We start from the raw sequence: 22608 nt of genomic DNA on the forward strand, positions 1-22608 counted from the left end.
TTTTAGATAATTATTGCACACATACTTCCAATGAGACAGCATACTAAATGTGTTCACTAAAAATTGAAATTCATGAACATCAATGAAAAGAATAGATCAAGAATTACGAAGAAAATAAAAATCATTACAGAAATTTGTAGAACCGTATTTTTTCTTCAAACATTAAGTAGTGAAAGTTTTCTTTATAACTTGTTGTTTTTTTTTTAATTTGATTTAATATTTATTTTAACATATAATTTAGTTGTAATGAAATTATGTAGGACTTTTTTTTAATTAGAAAAGCCAAATTAGATACTTTCCATTTACTGGGTATTTTTAATCAATACAAAATAATTTTGAAATTAGTCCCTAAATTACTAATCTTTTCTACTTATATCATAATCTTTTCCACTTATATCATAAGCAAAACTATAAATATAATATATTTCTAATTTGTTTATGACTTAATCTTTGCAAGTTAATAAAAGCTTCTAAAATGCTTTAAAAAATGACTAAATAAGTCAATTAATTAAATATTATTTTCAGCAAATGAACTACCCTTGAACTCGCTGATAATGAGACCAGATGGATTGCAATATTTTCTCGTTGCAACCGAATGCTCATAAAAAATGGGTTGCTGATCAAAAATCATAAAAGTTCATTCTTACTTAGTAAATAGTACTAAATAGCAATATAATGCTCTCGTTATTTTTTATTTCAGTACAAAACAGAAAAAGTTAATTTGCTTTAAACTGCCTCTTTATTGCCTTGGTGTTCTTCGAGTAAGACTCATGTCCTAAAAAACATCGTGGACAACAAAAAGGACATTGTAGGCCCGAAAAACATGAAAAATTAATTTTTCCATAAAGGGATCAGCCGAGCTGGAATTAAGCATAAATTTTATGAATCAGAAAAGTATTGCTCACTAAAACAAGTGATTTGCTTGTTAAAAGTGAGCTATGTTTTATAAATTCAGCGTAGTACCAATCAAGTATTTTTGATAACTACATTTAATTTGGGTCCTCGTTAAATTAGGGCCACAAATGAGATCGATTGTATTTGGTTCATATTTTAAGACTCAATTTAACAAATAATTTTATTATGAATAAAAATTAGGGTGAACAATCAAACAAGGCACTCAGATTTAGAAAAGGATAACTGAAAGTAATGCATTCAGTTACTTTATTTTAATTTGCATTGATACACACATACATTTCACATAAATCATTTAACAAAAAACTGAAAAAAATGATACATTAAAAAGATTATGGGCAGGCTTAATATAGGAATATGGGCACGCATAAAAACCAGTTAATTTTAGTTTAACAAAACAAAAAATTAAGCGTAGCTCACTAAAATGGAAAGCACTCTTGCAGTTACTGGTCATGGAAGCTGAGACTCCACAACTATGGGAACATTGGCATGATAGTAGGAAAATAGTGATTGAATATTAGCTCCCCTACACTTCCCAAACAAGCTGTAATCCATTAATTTGATACATCTGCAATCCATTCATCTGTAATCCTTTGATTTGGTAAAGTAGCAAGCTGTCGCTGTGAAGAACTCTAGTTCCATTTTAATGGTGTCTGGGTGGACTTCAAGGCACCACCAAAATAGAACTCAAGTTCTTCCCAGAGATGGCTTGGTACCTTAACACATCTGATTATCTACTATAAATGTAGCACCCATTTTATCTTTGTATAAAAAGGTGATTGTTAAAAATGTCCCATACAGTGATAAGCATATATAGTATACATATTTTCATCCAGAATAACCAAACATATTAGATAAAATTATTTCATTGCTGTCTGGTTGGGTCAGAATTTAGAGTTTAATCACACAAGATGTAGATTGAACAAGTTCTAGGTGAGTGCTGATAATAGTGTAGGATACCAAAACAAAAAAAGAAGAAAAGATCACTGGAATACTTTAGGGTCATAGCAACCCATGTTTACATAAAGAAGGTAGAGCCAATGAGGGAATGATATGTAGAGAAAACTGCAAATGTATACCATTTTTTTTCTTCCTCAAACTATTATTACGTTNTGGGTATTTTTAATCAATACAAAATAATTTTGAAATTAGTCCCTAAATTACTAATCTTTTCTACTTATATCATAATCTTTTCCTCTTATATCATAAGCAAAACTATAAATATAATATATTTTTAATTTGTTTATGAATTAATCTTTGCAAGTTAATAAAAGTTTTTAAAATGTTTTAAAAAATGACTAAATAAGTCAATTAATTAAATATTATTTTCAGCAAATGAACTACCCTTGAACTCACTGATAATGAGACCAGATGGATTGCAATATTTTCTCGTTGCAACCGAATGCTCACAAAAAATGGGTTGCTGATCAAAAATCATAAAAGTTCATTCTTACTTAGTAAATAGTACTAAATAGCAATATAATACTCTCGTTATTTTTTATTTCAGTACAACACAGAGAAAGTTTATTTGCTTTAAGCTGCCTCTTTATTGCCTTGTTGTTCTTCGAATAAGACTCATGTCCTAAAAAACATCGTGGACAACAAAAAGGACATTGTCGGCCCGAAAAACATGAAAATTTAATTTTTCCACAAAGGGATCAGCCGAGCTGGAATTAAGCATAAATTTTATGAATCACAAAAGTATTGCTCACTAAAACAAGTGATTTGCTCGTTAAAAGTGAGCTATGTTTTATAAATTCAGCATAGTACCAATCAAGTATTTTTTATAACTACATTTAATTTGGGTCCTCGTTAAATCAGGGCCACAAATGAGATCGATTGTATTTGGTTCATATTTTAAGACTCAATTTAACAAATAATTTTATTATGAATAAAAATTAGGGTGAACAATCAAACAAGGCACTCAGATTTAGAAAAGGATAACTGAAAGTAATGCATTCAGTTACTTTATTTTAATTTGCATTGATACACAGATACATTTTACATAAAAATAACAGATCAATCATTTAACAAAAAACTGAAAAAAATTATACATTAAAAAGATTATGGGCAGGCTTAATATAGGGATATGGGCACGCATAAAAACCAGTTAATTTTAGTTCAACAAAACAAAAAATTAAGCGTAGCTCACTAAAATTTAAAGCACTCTTGCAGTTACTGGTCATGGAAGCTGAGGCTCCACAACTATGGGAACATTGACATGATAGTAGGAAAATAGTGATTGAATATTAGCTCCCCTACACTTCCCAAACAAGCTGTAATCCATTAATTTGATACATCTGCAATCCATTCATCTGTAATCCTTTATCTGGTAAAGTACCAAGCTGTCGCTGTGAAGAACTCTATGTCCATTTTAACGGTGGCTGGGTGGACTTCAAGGCACCACCAATGAGGGAATGATATGTAGAGAAAATTGCAAATGTATACCATTTTTTTTCTTCCTCAAACTATTATTACGTTATTTCTCCCTATGTTTTAGAATAAAAAATACACATGTAAATCTCACTTTAAGAATGGAATTTAGAAATAAAACAAGTCTAGAAATAAAATTTATAAAACAAACAAGTAGAAATAAGTGATTAAATTAAACATTTAAAAGTTGAAAAATACTTTAACTAAAGAATAGAATTTTACAATATAAGAAGTATAAAAATTAAATTATTAAAATGAATTAGCATAATTAAGTTATTAAATGAAACAAAAATTATGAACAGCCTCCATAAAACTAAGATTTCCTCCGTTTTACATTTTGATTAGAATGAACAATCATGTGTGCTTTGAGAACATCTTTTCGAGTGAATCCCTTAGGGCATAGCCTGCATCTATAGGGTCTTTCTCCAGTATGATTCAGCATATGAACTTGCAAATTACTTTTCTCTGTAAAACCCTTGGAACATATTGTACAGCAAAATGGACGCTCGCCAGTATGAATCAATATGTGTCTGTTACGATTTGACTTAACAGGAGAGGAATAAGAGCAATAAGGACATAAATGTAATCTACCTCCTAACAAAACAGTTCCACCTAAGATAAAACAGTCAAGTAAATTATTCAAAAACTTGAATGTGTGATGCAGATTTAAAAAAATTAGATTTTACAAAAAAATGCAAGAAAAAAAACATACCATTGCTTTAAAAATGACAAATCTTTTTAAATGTGTAGTTGAAAATATCCTCCGTAATTATTTATAAAATTTCTGAAAATGCAATATAAAATTGGAAAAATTAAATGAATAAAATTCTATGGACTTGAAATAAATAAATATGTTACTGATAAAGTAAGAATGAAAGATAAACCTAGGTTTAACTAGTTAGAAAGTTAGGGATTACCAATCCTATTCAGTAAAAGGCAAAGAATCTCCAACATTCCCACCCTCAATTGATTCACTAGAATTCAAAAATCCTCCAGAATTGACTAGACACAGCCTAAAACTAAGTCTAATTCATTCTAAGTGATTATCATCTGAAGCTCTACAATGCACATTATTATCCAGGTAATGACAACCAACCATAAAAAAATACAATCTAGTAATGGCCCCCAACTTTATAAAGGAATTGTGCTTTAAAACATCAGTGTAGGAAATACTCGCAATGAGCCCCAACCTTAAAAAAACAATGTAGGAAGTACCCAACAATGACTCTCAGCCTAAAAAAAACACCAGTTTAGGGAATACCATGCAATAGCCTTTAACCTTTGAAAATAACACCGTACAAAATAACATTAGAAAAAAAAACTTTTTTTTTCGAAGGTCTGGCGCCAAGGAAAATTTAAAAATGCCATAGTTTAAGGGCATTACAGTTGAAGCACTGCAGTGATTTTAAACTATATATGATCTTGCTGTGAAGAAGTATCTGGGCTTTAGAACAGACAAATAACTTAAATATTTTATAAGTCATTAAACTTCTTTCAAATTCGCCAATTTGGCAACATTTTTTCACTTAGATGAAATTTAATCAAAATCACTGCCTTACTCTCAGTTTTTGCACATTTTTATGCACTGAAGTAATGCAGCATTGGAGTAAGTTTTTAAATATTAAAACAATAAACCAAACGCTTTTCATTTTCACAAAACTGTGGCTTTTCTCCATATTGATGTTTTGCACCATTTTCAAAATAAGAGTAGACTTTACATAGGCTAAACTTGACCTAATAGTGTCCCAAGTAACAGATGCAAGCTCACGGGTTATAAAAATAGCAAAGAAGCATATTACAAAAACAGCCTTAATGAATCCACATTTCCAGAAGACATGAAAATTAATATAACATGAAATTATCTAAAAATTGGTCAGTAACAAAACTATAACTGACATAAAACTTTAAAAAAAATTACATAGAGGTAAAAAAATAATTTTAAAACATGCAAGCATTGAACACTTAACAAACCAAAAAATTAAGACAATTATACATTTTTAAAAGAAAAAAACTGATAAGAAGGCATATAACTCATAATATAATGAATTTCTCATAACTTCTCCTAATTTCTCATATAACTCATAAGATAATATGATTGCTGAAAATTCAAGCTAACTAGAATAAATTATGCATTAATCTTTGATTAGATGCAAAATTTTCAAAACTCAGTTAAAATTCATATCAGCTCAATTACTTTATAAAGTAGACAGAATATATTTATTTTAAAAATATATGATCAAAATATCTGTGATCTTTTAAGAAATTGATAGTTTTATGCATATAATTTATTGAATAAATGCAGTGCATAAGACATTTCAACCAACACTTTTAATAAAAAAAAAATTAGAAAAATCACAAAGATAGCAACAATTTTTTTTCTTTTAAAAAAAAGAATAAATTTGTCTGACAATTTAATAATTAATCTTTCTGGAAAAAAAATTTAAAAAAAACATAACTTATATTTTGCAATGAGATGATATATCTCAACTCAATTTTTAGAAATCTATATAATTCATTTTCTATTTTTAAAAAAAAATCAACATAACAAGGTTTTAAGAAGATACTCTTTGACATAGGACTTCAAATTAACATTAGGTAAATATATAATGCCAAGGGGAAAATATTTTCTTGACATAACAAGGTTTTTGAGATATCAAAGTTCGAAAAAATAATCATTATTCATTACTAAAGATATTCATTATTACTGTTACAAGAGATAAAATTTCAATAAATATATTAGAAATGACATGAACCTGAATGATGACAATTACTTAAAGTATTATTAACTTTGAAGTTAACTTTTATTTCTCAATTATTATTTCGAAATAAAGTATTCACAATACAAAATAAATTTTTTATTTCAACTCAATATCAGATTAATGACATCTCAGTTTTTGAAAATTGAACACTGCATAATCTAAATTCAAAATCAACAACACCTTCTACAGCAAGAATTGTAAACAATAATTCTGAAGTTTATAATAAATAAAACTGCAGAATTGTCATGCGAGCATCATNCGTTTTTTTTTTTTGCGGACTGTACAACAGTGTGTTCATTAAGATATTTTTGAAAATTAAATTTTATTCGCTTTTTTGGTGGTTTCATTGAAGATGTTATAACCATATCCAAGACGTTCATACTGCAGAGGAAAGAATAGCAGAGAAAGTAGGCGTTACTCTCTAAAGTAAAGTTCATCGTTTTTTGGAATATTAACTTTTAAGAAAATGAGAAAAAGTGCATATATTAATATTCCTCTTTACTCTCAATTAGAGCATGGGAACGCTACCATTGCTTTCCATCTTCCTCCATTTGTGGTAGACTCCTTCCATGTTTTACAGATGGCATTTAATTCATGTGCAACTGTCCTCTGCCAAGAAGAAAATATTATTATCAAGAAGAATTATTTGTTTATAGTTGTGAAGGCACCGAATTCGAGTATATATTTTAAGACCACTTAGATGGTACTAAAGTTATTTGTTCCATCTCCTGAAAAAACGTTTAATATTGCAATAACAGAGTAGAAAAGATTATTTTTAAGTTCGTTACTTCTCTTAAGAAAATAAAAAGTGCTTAACGCAGAAATTGAAATTAATTTATTGAATTTTTTTTTAAAAAAAAAAAGATTTCTTTAATATGTACAATTAGGGAATTATTGGATAATATTATTTCTTGAATTGCGTCCTTTCCTTTCAACTTTTTTTTTATTTTTGGTATTACTAATAGAGTTTTGAAATAATATTTAATAATTACGTAATTCTCAAAAAGAAAAAGATTGTTCTTATGATAAAGGAAACGAAGGAAATAAAAATATAAATATGTCCACCAAAGCAGACGTCTTCAGGGGGTACCGGCCCCGGTAGTCATAAAACAAAACCATTTCTATTTGAGGGAGAAGCAAATGCCTAAATTGACTACCTCAGTACCCCGATGGTTTTGTATAGAAGTCCAGGAAAAAACATGAAATACAAATAGCAAATTAAGAAAAGAAACTCAAACAAAATCATCAGAAAAATAAAAACTCACTTAACCAGGTCAAACATCGATTTCACAAGCAAGCCGAATGAAAAGGAAACACTAAAAACTAAAGAAAACAACGCCCTCTATTACAATGCGCAGATAGAAAATAAAATAAAAGAAGTCAAGAGAAAGTTTGTGACGGCATTTATGATAGGGATTTATTTAATGAGAAAATTGATAAGTCTTATTGCTTGGATTTATGTAAGTTTAATCTTTTTGAGAATGTTCTTTTTAATGGTTTAGATTTTTATAAACAAATTATTGGAATTCCACAAGGTAATTCCTTTTCTGGTGCTTTTGCCAATATTTTTTTGCATTTTTTTGAAGGAATTAGCGATATTTCGTGATAATGACGATAATATAAATATTAATTTTTTGTATGTAAGTATTAAAAAAGAACACACGATAAATGGAATGATTTTAGTTTTAATACAAACTTAATACAGGGAATTATAATGTTGCGAAAAACATTTATTCAAATATTATTTTTTTCTTAAAATGGAACTAAGAGAATTTGAAGTAATATTTATGAAACTACTTGATCGCCCCTGAATTTTACAAATCCTACCAAAGAGGCTTTGAACAGGGGTCAGTACTACTTACCAATGGAAGCAACAATAAAGTAACTGGTATCCTTAGTAGTCCCGAGAATAAACGCAAAGAAGATGACATCAAACAACTCGTTCCAAATGAAACTGAAATATAGCTTTACATTTTAACTCTAACCATTCATTGTAACAGAAAAAAAATTATTATGGAGTCTAGCTGAAAGAACTGATTATTAAGAATTATTTACTCGAATAGCACCACCTGAGTTTTGTCGATATTGAGGGCAGGTTTCCAATTTTGGAAGTAGTCAATGATGGTGAGTAGATGATCGTCTGGCTGTATCGTCAGCTTACCGTGCAATACCTGGATCTCTAGGTCAATACTAAGATCCATCAATAAAAATTAAATATAGGATAGGTCCTAGTTTGCACCCCTGGGGAACACTACTATCAATGGGTCTTAAGGTGGAGACAAAAGTGTTGCAGTTGACCATGAACTTTCTGTGTGTTAGGTAGGATCGTATAATCAGAATGAGTCATTTAGGGAAATTGTATTTAATCAATTTATACATAAGTGCATCAATCCATCGCTAAGTCAATAATGCATGTTAAATAGTGAATGTAGTTAAGAGGGAGTGCTTTGATAAGACTATTATTAATTATTAATGTTATCTTCACCGGATCCCTTATTATTCTTAAGTTTCTTAATGGAGTTAATTACATCACAAAGAGGGACCGGGGTGTGGGTGTCAGGGTCAGAGCTGCAAGAAAGAAAATTATTAATTCCATCTCTAACCTCTAGGTTAGTAGTATCATTTCCGGGAAGGTCGTTGGTAAACTGCAATTCAAGACTGTCAGCAACGATGTTGGCTTTCACACTGTCATCGAAGATGATAGAATTATCATGATTGAGGGTTGGGATGCATGAAGATTTAGCCTTAAATTTATTGACCGGTTTCCAAATTGAGCTATCTTGAACAGATTAGGTTTTTGATGTACTTGGTGTAGGAGGAGTGCCTGTGGGCTCGAAAATCTCTCCTAACTGTAGCATTGATCTGATTCACTCGAGCTTTATCACCTGGGTCACGGGACTCTTGTTTCTATCTCTGATAAGATCTCTGATATGAGGGGGTGTATTGCAGTAATTGTTTGCCTCCACAAAAAAGGAAACTTCCTCTTGAGCCTTGTAAATAGAATTAGTGAAGCTGTCAAATAATTGATCTAATTGGGTTGGTACGACGACTGGGAATTTTAATGGGTCTCTTGTTGATTTGCTGTGCGAAATTAATACCTGTTAGGTAAACATTAAATATAAATATTTAATTCAAGACATGCCGATATTCAACAATTGTGCAATATTAAAAAATATAAGATTGATTTCCCTATCGGGGCAAAATAATCGCAAATCTTGGCAACTTCCGCGCAGCGACCAACGAGTAACTAAAAAAAATCACAGAAAAGGACCAATTTGAAAGATTTAACTCCTAGCCACCCCCAAGTATACAAAACAAACTCCTGTTCCGGGACAAACAACAACGACTCACTCCTCTTATAATCCTAAACGGACCAGCACAATTTGAAGGAAGCACATCGCCACCTTTCTCCAAAGAAATAGTGATTCACCAAACAACACTGATGTTATTCAATACGTGAAATCCATCCCTCACAAGAGACCAACTGACAAACATCACATAATAGCCAATGTGTCTCACAAACTTGCAACTCATCTAGTTAAAACAAGAACCATATTTATAGGGCTTAATAGACGTATCATCAAGAAAAGGATTCCTCTAAAAAGTTGTTCCTGGTGTCAGGGACTCGATCACCAAACCAGCAAATGCTGAAAAGATTTAGCTACTTGTGTACCAACTGTGGCAGCGAACATCATACTAATGAATGTAAACCTGGCCATCATCATTACATCAACTGTTGGCATTCTAACACATACTTTGGCATAAATCATAATCCTCATCATCCAGCTTACGCAGCAGATTGTCCCAGCTATCGACATGCTCTCTCACTCCTCAGATCAAACTCCATTGACACTTAAACTTATCCTCCTTTCGGAGCATTGTCAAAATTACCGACTCTCTGTTACTTTAAATTCAAACTTTTATGTTCTTCCATGACTTTAAAAAAAATTCATTTTTCTACCAATTCTAAATTTTCACAGAGCTCATTTTACGTGTAGCAAAATTTTCTATCTACATCTTCTTAGAAAGCTCTCCATGCTACTGTCTATAGCAATAACTGTCATTTCACTTTATAATGCTTCCCACCTGTATTGTTCAAATTACCTATTTCATGTTGTACTTTATATTTTATAAGCCATTTTTTTGTATATATCAAAATTTTCAATAAACACCTGCTAACCGGACTCGTCCCCAGGCTGGGGTGGAGCCGGAACAGTAGCCAAGATTTGGGCTATATGGTAAAGGGTCCATGACGACCTTGGTACATGTCCAAAGCTTCGAGAAAAGAAAAAAAAGAAAAAGCCACCCCCTATTGATGCATTCCTATTGCATGATTAAAAGTGATATCCCCCTATTGCATGATTAAAAATGATTTGGCGTCTTGCCGGTAGTAGTAGTCGCGACAGATGGCGATGGGGATAATATGCCCAAAATAAACATATAGATTTTTGCTTTCAAACCTTGTGTTCTAGTTTTTTAGAAAGGGAAAAATATTAATACAGAAATAAAGATACTTTGAATTTAATTAATTCAGTCATATTAAATGTTCGAACATTACGTAACTTAAGATTGTATTTTCATTTTGCAGTACATTTGATTGAAAAAATAAATATTCTTTGAAATAAATTATCGAAAACTTTCTTATCTACTAATTTAAATTGATGTACTCAAAGGCAGTTTTAAGAGCTAATAACTCACCTAACTAAATTTCGAGAAATATTTGTGACGATAATGACGTTACAATAATGTGTTGTATTGTAAAAGTTTTAGTTGCGGAAAATTTCTGTGGTTTGATTTAATTTTATATTTGATATAAAATATATTTTTTTAGTCATTTTAATAAGCCCGAAGAATAAAAAGTATTCAAATATTAGTCATTATTTATCACAATAAATATTATATATAATTATGCTAAATAATGGTAAAGAATAATTATTTCAAAAATTTGCCCTTGAGAAACTAACTTTTTATAAATTGCATTAAAAAAAGCTAAGAATAAACAACATTGCCTTACATATTTTTTAAAATAAATATATTCTATTGTAAAAAGTGTGCATTTTTTTCTACTAATAGTGATTGATTGTCATGCAAACGCCAATAATTTGAATAGTTTATCAGCAAAAAAACTAAAAAAGGGAACCGAAATCTATTTTTCTACGTTTCAATGAAAATTTTAGTACTTGGACATTGAAAGATGTTTTAATAACTGTTTAATTTGAAAAAAATAATTCATGCTCTTTGAATTTTTTAATTTGTTATGCCTTTATTTAATTGAATTATTTTAATTAACTTCCATTCATGGTTTTGAAAACTATTTTATTATTTACGGATTACAACTGGTTAGCAACTCAAATATTTTTTTTTAATTATGCATAGTTAAAAAATGCTTTATTTGAGTTTTGGGGGCAATCGAAATGTGTTTCGTCTGTTCGTTTTTTAAACATTATGGCATGTTAAAGGGGTCTAAAACATTTTTATGCCCGGGGGACCTGCATGCTATTAAGACGGCCCTGCTCATATCGATTAATTGCAACAAAGATTTTGCAATAATTAATCGAATTATTTAAAATCTACATTATGGATTAAATTTATATTTGCCCGTCACAGACTCTGCTTCTTTAGAGTCACAGTAACAGAAGTAACAGTGACCGAGAGGTAGCAACTTAACATGTTCGCATTATAGGATTTCAAAAAGAAGGCGTTATCTTTTAATTCTGTCCTCCCTTTAAGTGTTTAACATTATTGTATCGCTCGTAGAGATGGGTCAAACGAAACGCAGCAGTGACTTGTCATAGTGACTGCTCCGTCACAGTCATTGTGACTACCTGCTCCCACCAAAAAGTTGTCACAGTAAAAAAATCACTGCAACTGTCACTTTGATAAATTTCACTGCTCCATTCACTGTGACGAATTTCACTGCTAGTTTCACTGTGGCAAATTTCCCTGCTTCTTCACTGGGATAAATTTCACTGCAACTGTCGCTGCTCCAAAAATCACAGTGAAAATGTTGTTTTTCACAGTTTGATTTCCTTTGACCGCCTGTCGCTGTTCCATACCGTGCACCTGGAAACATTTTCCTTGCTTTGCTGTGATAAATGTTGCTTTTATTTTTGATCGAATATTATAACGGCTAACTTCGTCTAGTTATTGTTTGAGCCAAACATTAAGCCAAAATCTCTGTTTTGATCATTTGTGTAATTTGTTAGGATTTTTTTAATTTGTAGTCTGATAAAATTGTTATGTAATAAAGAATCTATAAAATAATCTTTTTACAATATTCTTTTCCTCGCACATATTTAAATGTAGTTACATTTTTATTTACTGTGAAAATTTAAAGCAAAATACATTTTTTATTGATTTTTTTCCTTTAAATCAGTTCGGATGTTTTATTATAAATATAAATTATACAGTATATTAAAATCTGAAATTTAAAAAAAATGTATATTTTTGCGAGTTTGTTAAATATGAAATATGATCGAGGCAAAGGATATTATTTAAAGACTTGGTATTTTTACATCAAGTTATTAAAATCTTGTCTGAATCCTTCAGAGGGAATCCCCCGAGTCCATTTCCACTTCGACTTTTCTGCTCCGGTCAGAAAGAAAGATCATATTCCAGCTGAACTCAGGCACCTAGCTTTGGAAATTTTAGGCGAGATTCCCAGTGACGCCGTAATAATTTCTACGGACGGTAGTGGACAGGGAGACCTAGTCGGTAGCGGCGTCTTCATTGAAAAATCTGTGCAAAATTACCTACTCAGAGTATCAGTCGAAAATCAAAAAACCTTCTATCAAAAAAGTGGAGGATCCCCCCCTCCTCTCATCTCCAAGGAACCGGGCTCTTCACTTGTTCATATAGGTGATACAGCATCTCAAGTCCCGCAGTGGACTGATCGTTAAGACACGGGACCCAGCAGATCACCGAAGTCAAGCATCACTGGCTGCGGTCAGTGTGCGGGTGGGTGATCACTTGGATCAGTCTGCGTAGGGACCGAGGTTGTGCGGTATTGGTCCTCGTTAAACTGTTCTACCGTAAAGTGCTCGACTTCGCGTGCAGGTCGTCGGGCTACCGAAGCGGAGGTGCCATCCCCTCTGCAGAGGATCAAAATTGTGATGGCATGTCTTCGGATCATCCTCAGGGATGTTTTCCAGATCGCCGCCAATAGCCCATTGTGCAGCTCTAGCGCGACATAAATGAACTACAAGAACAAGCAGGGGTGAAAGCGAGACGGAAAAGAGGAAAGGCTGGTAGTAAAACCATTTCAGTTATAGCTAGTTTTGGGGAGGAGTTTACTTATTTTTTTTAAAATTTTTCAACAATATCTACTTTATCTTAGAAAAGAAGCAGTTTTATATGTATGCCAGAATTATAAAAGAAATCTTGATAGTTACAGATATTTCATTTTTTTCGAAAAAATGCTGGAATGAAATGTTTTAAGTACCAGGTTTTTCACTTTTCCGTCTTGCTATATAAGGGCTTTCACCCATGAGAACAAGAGCATCTCAAACAGCTATTTCCAGATTGGCAAGTGGACACTCGAGTAGTCTCTCGTACTTTGAAGGAAGAAAGACTTATGCAGTCCTCAGCCGAACATATCCTTGACTGCTTGGGCTTTTCCAAGGAGGACTTACATGCTACTCCACTTCTTGTCATCGACTTTTTGAGGGTCAGCAAGCTATTGGATATTGTCTGACTTCGTCAGACAATTGGAGGATAAGGAACAACAACATCAAGTTATTGACATTTCTATTTTAAGGTGTGAAATCAATAAAAGTTTTCTTTTTTCCTCCCCCTCCCACAAATTTTATGAGTTATTGCTTTTGTGAAATGAAAGTGACAAAAGGAAAAGAAAAGAAATGAGTCAAAAAGAAAAACAGAGAAAGTCTGAAATCTGAAAAATGAAGACATCAACAGTAATTTACGCATGAAAATTTTAAGAAAGATGCTCAAATTTTTACGTTTTTCTCTTTGTATAATTGTATGTTAACTATAATTTGCCGTGCGTGTGAGAATGCTTATCGTGGTTAAGAAGCTATACTTGAATTCGGGAGTTTCCGGGTTTGGATCCTGAAGGTTACATGTATATAGTGTCTTTTTTGTATATAAATTTATATTTATCAAAATTTCGCGATGCAATACTGCCATAAATTTTAAAATCATTATTGAAGAAATAATGTAGAGAATAAAATATTCGACAATAAATGAAATTATTTCAAGTTTTAAAATAACTAAATTAAAAGTTTTTTAAAACATAAATTTCATTTCCAAGTTCTATATTATATTTAAAATCGAATTAATATTTGATTTATTTATAATACACCTTTTGAAACATAAAGTAATTTCGTTTGAGAACAATACAACTTTTATTTCTTTTTTAATTTCCATTCTCTCCTATTTTGCGTACAGAAAGTTTAAGATTGAAATGGAAAATATAGTTACGTGAAAAGTCTAAAATATGAATTCAGCGAATTTTTCGGATCTCGCAGAATGTGATAATCCGTTTTGAACTTAAGGGCATTCGTCCATAATACTGTAGAGTGTATCTTCTTGATTACTCATACATCACACATCCATGCATAACTAGCAAAAATATTGACTAATCGTAAATTACTGAACTAAAGAGGAATTATAATCGCGTAAAGAGTTAAATTTTTAATACCCATTAAGAACTGTAAAATATAATTTACTGTAAATTATAATACACTACAAAAATATAATTTCAATTAACTAATATATAAAAACTGTTCGCGGTTAAATTAACCCTTTCGCGCCGACTGTCACAAATACGTGACAGCAAAAAACCGTATCAATCAGGGTAAGAAGATAAAACTGGTAATCAAAGTATTTCTTTAGCAGTTTATTTGTGGGCGGAGTTATAATTTTTTGATTTATTTAATTCACCATTACTTTGTTCAAAATAAAACTATTTAGTTATACTTTGAATTAACATTGATTATATATATGATTAAACTAACAATAATTAAAATAAAAGCAAAGTAAGTCTGTCAAATTAGTAACGACTACATTTAAGTTACCGTTTTTTATTTAATTGCAACTTGATTCTGATTTTGTACGAATGCTTTTCTGAATCACCCGTCCCCAAGGGGTTAAGGCCATTTTGATGCTATCGATTAACGTTGCTAAAAACAAATTATATCGATTATTTATTAATAAATTTTCATCGATTCGTATTATACCAAAGATAGTAAATTATAACGATTAATAGAAAATACGAATAATTTTATATCGAATTATCACAGTCATAGCTATTTGTAACTGACATACCTGCCAAGTTTTAATCCCTTCCATTATCATTTTTCCCTGTGGTATTAAAATGGAATTGAAACTTCAATTTTAAGCAAACAAATACGTTGCATTTATTTGAAAAATCTTAAGTTAACAACCATGATAGTAACGCATATTAATATATGTGCTTCATTTTTCTAAGAATAGTGGTGATCAAATTCATTTAAAAATTAAGTTTATGAAAGAAAAAATAGTATATATTTACTACCACTTTAAATATGGAAATGAAATCTTCCGGAAGAATTGGCAGGTATGTAACTGTCACTTTTCAATTACGGAATCTGATCTGATGTAACACTGACTGAGAAGTAGCATATTTCAAAATAAACACACCTTCCGCACATAGCTTGCACGGAAAGTTTTAGCAATGCAGAAGGCAGATATCTGTAGTATCTTCGACGACGATCTGGATTTGGTGAGGTGCCTGCCCGCGTCAGCGGGCACTTGACCTCTTCATCTGGTATATTTTGCCCTAGGGTGACTGGTATAATTGGCATTGGAAAGGATAAAGGGAGGAGTACAAGGCAGTGGGCGGTGTAGTATCTTCTCATACTCATATGTGTTGGTTATCTTAGCATCAGCCCCGCTAGGGGCTCCAACTAATTCATCTGAGTGGAAATAAATAATAAGTCGCCGAAGCGCAACTGAGAGGTGAAAGTTNCTATACTGGATTTTTAAAAATCTTTAACAGTTTTAACATTGTGTACATTATATTTAAAAAAAAATTATTTTATTAACGTTTTTTATGGTTTCATTGAAGATGTTATAACCATAACTAAGATGTTCGTACTGCAGAGGAAAGAATAGTAGACAAAGTAGGCGTTACTCTCTAAAGTAAAGTTCACCATTTTTTTGGACGATTAACTTTTCAGATTAACTTTTACTCTCAATTAGAGCATGGGGACGCTACCATTGCTTTCCATCGTCCTCCTCTTGTGGTTTACTCCTTCATGTTTTGCAGATGGCATTTAATTCATGTGTAACTGTCCTCCGCTAAGTTGAAAGAAAATATTAATATCAAGAAGAATAATTTGTTTATAGTTTATGAAAGCAACGAATTCGAGTATATATTTTATACTCGAATATATATATATATATTCGAGTATATATATATGTATATTCGAGTATATATAGACCACAAAAATAGTACTAAAGTTATTTGTTCCATCCCCTGAAAAAACGTTTAACACGTTGAGTGCCACGCTAATTTTACATGGCTTGCCAATCTGGGCACGGTAAATAACTACAAACTAAATTTGCAAATATTAGACGGATTTTGCTATTTTTTTTAGAAGGTTTATCATGACAAATTTGAGAAAATTGGTGAATTATATAAGCCTACGAATTATTTAGAAATAGTGGTGGATAAAAATCTACTAAATTGAATTGATTAAACCAAGAATCACAATAATTAAGTAAATTTTGAATAAATTTTCTGCATTACCATAAAAGTGAGTAAATTTTATAGTTCTATATCATGTTATACGCTGTCTGCCATCTGTTTTTCGCGGCCTAAATGTAATGTCAGTGTCAGCCACCGGTGGTTAACGCAGTCTAAATGTAATTTCAGTGTCAGAAACCGGTGGCTGACCAACACCTCCTAGAAGTATGAAGGCCTCAGCACGGATCAATTTAGTAGTCCGATGTGACGAAGTTTACTGCGCAGTGGATGAAAAATAAGAAAGATGTCATTACGTTCGGGGTACTAAGCTGCGCAGTGGTTGAAAATACNAAGCTGTGGCAGATGCAGCCTAAATGTAATTTCAGTGTCAGCCACCGGTGGTTGACGCAGTCTAAATGTAATTTCAGTGTCAGAAACCGGTGGCTGACGCAGCCTAAATGGAAAGTCCAATGTCAACTACCGATGACTGACGCGGCGCTCAACTTGTTAACCCGTTTTGTCCCGACTTTATATATTGAAATGATACAAGAAGTGGTTTTATGGAAAAGGTGGTATAATATATTATCGAAATTAATTGATTTTTCTACTGTTAGGGCATTCAAAAAGTCTTCGATTGATCAAAAAGTACTAGTCCTAATGTTTAGATTTTATTGGGCACCTGGGCCGCGAAGCGGCCCCTATCCCATTCATCGGGAATTTTAGAACAGTTTTGGTTGAGCAATGAGGTAAGCAGGCAATGGAGTTGCTTTGATCAAAAAGTACTTGCTCCTTTTAATTCTAAATCTAGTCAGAAATAACTAAATCATTGTGGTATTTGAGAATCTTTTAATTCACCCAGATAAATAAAAATTCTGAAAAAATTTCCCACCACAATGAATGTGTTTGAAAAAAGGAACTGTCCTATATATATGACGCTGGGCGTTAACCGGTTAATGTAGCAATAACAGAATAGAAAAGATTCTTCTTTAGTTATTTACTTCTTTTAATAAAAATTGCTTAACTCAGAAATTGAAATATGTTTATTGATTTTTTTTTTTTTAAAAAAGGTATTTGTCGTATGTATAATTAAGGAATTATAAGATAATATTATTTTTTCTTGAATTGCTTCCTCTCCTTTCAATTTTTTTGTTTTTGGTATTACTAATAGGGTCTTGAAGTATTATTTTATAATTATGTAATTCTCAAAAAGAAAAGAAAAGAAAAAAAAAAGACTGGTCCACTTATTAATAATTAAAATTTGCATTCTTTTTAGCTAAAATGCGCTGATTTACAACAAAAAATATATAAAGTTAAATCACTGTTTAAATTTCGGCATTAGCTTTATTTTAAATTGCAAGGTAATCTGATTAATTCTTTTTTTCATAATTTCTTTTTAAATGACGAAATACAAAATTTTAAGTCTAATTGTTTTCGAGGAAGGAAAATTTCATGCTCTACTTTTTTGAATTATTATTGCTCTGTGATTGCTTGGCAAATATCTATAAAAATCTCTATGTAATCTAATTAAGTAAGTGAACAATATACTTTCTTTTTAATTATTTTAAGATAAACAAAATAAATCTACACTAACTAAAATTAAAATCGTTTTTGAAAAATCATGTACCTTTAAAAACATTTTGAAGTAAATTCAGCAACCCCTTTAGGACCGACCAACCTACATCAATTACCATTTCACGGTGGAACAGAGAGTGGTCGATCCCGAGTTGTTTCACTGTTAATAAATGTATAACACTTTGAATAACTTTTGGTCTAACTGATCGGATTTAGTACGGTATGAGTGCGTTAGTACTTTTCAATATGAATAGTTCGAACTCCTAGCATTATATATGGTGTTTTATTGCTGTAATCAGTGGGTCGATGTTTAAGCTACGAAGTCAAATACATTGACATTCTGTCTCTGAACAAACAAAGCATTTATTTTGCTCGGATTTAGATTCTGGACCCTCAAAACATGGAGAGTGGTCAAAATTTAAGCGATTGAAATTCCGGAGAGCTTTTGAAATTTTAAACCTCTTAGTGTGAATTTTAATTTTTGCTTCTTTTTCAATATCTCCGGAATATTTCAAGCACTTCGATACATTTTTGCACGAAATTATAAAATTCCTTTGTCCGAAAATTTCTTTACAAAAACTTAATTTTTATTAGGTATCTTTCATTATTTTTTTTAATAATAGTTAGTAACAGCAATATTTAAATTGTAAGGTGTTTCAATATTTAATTGTGAATAGTAAAATGAATATTTTAATTAAATAATAGTAAAATGAATACTTTAATTAAATAATAGCAAAATGAATATTTTAATTGCTTGACTTTTTAAAGGATATACTTATAGGAAGCAAAATGCAAATTTTTGACGAAATCATTTAAATAATTTTCGAAAGATTACGTTTTAAATTTACAGCTATTTTAATGTTTGATTATTTACAAACTATTCCACCGAAATTAAAATGTTTTGACAAAATTCTAATTTAATGACTACAAGAACTTTTGTCTAAAGATCTCGAATAAATTCTCTTTAACTTTAGGTTTATTAACTGAATAGAAGTGCGCTGTTTGCTATTGCTCTGAAAAGTTTACTTTTAATAATAAAAGAAACTTTAAATAAAAATAACCATTAAACAATTTTTTCTAAAACTGATCAATCAGTATACCCATAAACTAAGCTAAAAATAATTATGCCATCCTCTGTATAATATACTATGATGAACTTTTAACTGAGGAATTTATTTTTAACTAAACTTTCAAGCTAAATAATAATTCAAATAAAAATATTATCATAAAAAAGTTAAAAATTAAAATTATAATAAACAATTTTTATTCTTGAATATCAGTCCAAAATTAAATCCTATTAAATTTAGGACAATCACTTGTGAGTCTTAATTTTATTTAACTAAACACGCCACTATTTTCCTTTAGTTCTTAATTAAATTTATCAACAATATTAGCAAAGAAGTTTTTTCTTGGATTATCACTATTTATCAAACCATTTTAGAATTTATTAAGCAAAGAAAAATTAATTTTATTGGGACATTTAAATACCACGATCTCATAAATGACTTTTCTTTTTTTTTAACTAAAAGATATTCTTTTGAGTTTCTACTATGATAATAAAAATAACCCAAAATGTAATTTTGAATGTTAGAAAATCTAACTAATTAATGCTTTAATAATTATCTACAGTGTGTAAAACGTTTTTTTTTAAATTCAAATTAATGAAATGCAACAAGGGTCTATTTTTTTTGTCACGTCAGACAAACTTATTTTAATTTAAACTAAATAATAAATTTGATGATTTAACTATCTTTAATTTAAAATTCTCAAAATCGAAGCATCATGTGATGAGTTAAGTCAAAATTGAAGTGAAAGCAAAAATAATCCTGTAACATAAGACATACACATACTGATGCAATAACTTTGTTAGTTTCCTGATAACTATTTTCTTTTCTCCTATAATTTTAGATTCATCTTCAAAGTAATCGACTAGGAAGGAACAATTCAATTCCGAAATGGGCTGCTTGGCACTCCAAATGGAAATGACATATTCTGTTGGTGAAAGTCCTTATGTTGGATGTTGCGAAGAAATTTGGATAAGAAACGCTTACCTGAGTGATTCATCCCTGCTGTGTATGTTTGTGTGGTATATACATTATTAATTGTTGCGATTCATTTCAAAAAATCTTTCGAAAAAGAATTTAATATTTTTTTGGTACATTGCTCGTAAACTGCTTGAAATGATTGTAGAGTCATGAAAAAAAATTCACTTCAAAATAATAAATAAAATAAAAACACTTAGTCCAACTGTTGCTTTTTGGAATACGGAATAAAATTAATTTAATTAATTTCGTATTATTTAATATTGTTTTATTATTATTTTATTTAAAAAAAATAATTTGTCGCACCTTCTGTTGGTTTCAACTTTCCTGTGTATCTTGTTGATAAATCTTTTGCTGTATGAAATTAATACCTGCCAGGTGGACATTAAATATAAACATAAAATTTCAGAAGCACCCATATTCAACCATTCTACAATATTTAAAAAAAAGGGTTAGATTTCCCCATCGGGCAGAATAAACGCAAGTCCATACGACTTCTGACAACGGCCAACGAGAAACTAAAAAAAAGAAAAAATAATAATAAATAAAATAAAAAAAAGACCAACTCGAAAGGTTTAACTTCTAGCAGCCCCTAAGCAAACATCTACGTTTTTTTTTTTTTTTCTTTTCTGAAATTGCAAGTTTTAAAAAGATTTTGCACCTTGGTACAACAGATATTTGACCGGTAGCAGTTGGTACAACAGATACTCAAAATAAATATATAGATTTTCATTTTCAAACCTTGTATTCCTGTTTTTTACAAAGGAGAAAAAATATTAAATCAGTAAGAAATTTTGAATTTAATAAATTCAGTCATATTAAATGTCTAACAACATTACGTTACTTACGATTGTACCTTCACTTTGCTGTACATTTAAATGAAAAAATAAATATTCTTTGAAATAAAATATCGAAAACTTTTTTAATCTACTAATTTAAATTGTAATCAAAAACAGTTTTTAAGAACTAATAACTCACCTAACCTAAATTTCGAGATATATTTGTAACGTTACAATAATGATTTACATTGTAAAAATTTTAGTTGCGAAAAATTCTGTGGTTTGATTTAATTTTATATTTGGTATAACGTTCTTTTTTTTGTCATTTTGAAATATTCAAAGAATTACAAAGAATATTAGTCATTAAAACTCATTAATTGCTTATTATCACAATGAATATTATGCATAATTATGCTAAATAATGGTAAAGATTAATTACTTTAAATATTAATTAATTCTTTAAATTCTCTTTATATCGTTTAATTTATTAAAAATTGTTTACTTCGATTAATAGCAACAAAGATTTTGCAACAATTAATCGAATTATTTAATATGCATATTATGGATTAAATTTATATTTGCCTTCTGTTACTGTGACTTTTGTGTCACAGTAACAGAAGTAACAGTGACCAAGAGGTAACAATTTAACCTGTTGGCATTATCAGATTTCAAAAAGAAGGCGTTGTTATCTTTTAATTCCGTCCCCCCTCTAAGTGTTTAACATTATTGTATCGCTCGTAGAGATGGGTCAAACGAAACGAAGCAGTGACTTGTGACAGTGACTGCTCCGTCACAGTCACTGTGACAACCTGCTCCGACCAAAAAGTTGAGACAATGAAAAAATCCCTGTTACTGTCACAGAGGCAAATTTCACTGCTACTGTCACTTTGAAAAATTTCACTGTGACTGTTACTGAGACTAATTTCACTGCTACTTTCACTGTGACAAATTCCACTGCTTCTTCACGGAGATAAATTTCACAGCTACTGTTGCTGCTCCAAAAAATCACAGTGAAAATTTTGTTTTTCACAGTTTGATTCCCTTTGACTGCCAGTCGCAGTTTCAAACCGTGTCTCTGGCAGCATTTTCCTTGCTCTGCTGTGATAAATGTTGCTTTTATTTTTGATCGAATATCATAACGGCTAACAGCGTCCAGTTATTGTTTGTAATTTGTGGTCAGATAAAATTTTTATATAACGAAGAATCTTTAAAGTAACCTTATTACAATTTTTTTTCCTCACACATATTTGAGTATAGTTACATTTTTATTTACCCTGAAAATTTAAAGCAAAATATATTTTTTATTGATTTTTTTTCTTTAAATGAGACTGGATGATTTATTATAAATACAAATTATACAGTATATAAAATTAAAAAAATGTATATTTTTGCGAGTTTGTTAACTATGAAATATGATCGAGGCA

The 22608-nt window shown here is 30.5% G+C and overlaps 1 non-coding gene across 1 annotated transcript; it reads right to left on the bottom strand.

Annotated features, from left to right (window-relative positions):
* Nucleotides 1-2841: 2841 nt before the first annotated feature.
* LOC110283482 (uncharacterized) lies at nucleotides 2842-6358 on the bottom strand. The gene is made up of 2 exons (XR_011636034.1): nucleotides 4058-6358; nucleotides 2842-3957 (listed from the first exon to the last, which is right to left on the bottom strand). It is a non-coding gene; the product is annotated as an uncharacterized protein (transcript).
* Between the last annotated feature and the right edge of the window lie 16250 nt (nucleotides 6359-22608).

The sequence above is a fragment of the Parasteatoda tepidariorum genome, chromosome 2, assembly GCF_043381705.1.
Source record: "Parasteatoda tepidariorum isolate YZ-2023 chromosome 2, CAS_Ptep_4.0, whole genome shotgun sequence".
Classification (NCBI taxonomy): Eukaryota; Metazoa; Arthropoda; class Arachnida; order Araneae; family Theridiidae; genus Parasteatoda; species Parasteatoda tepidariorum.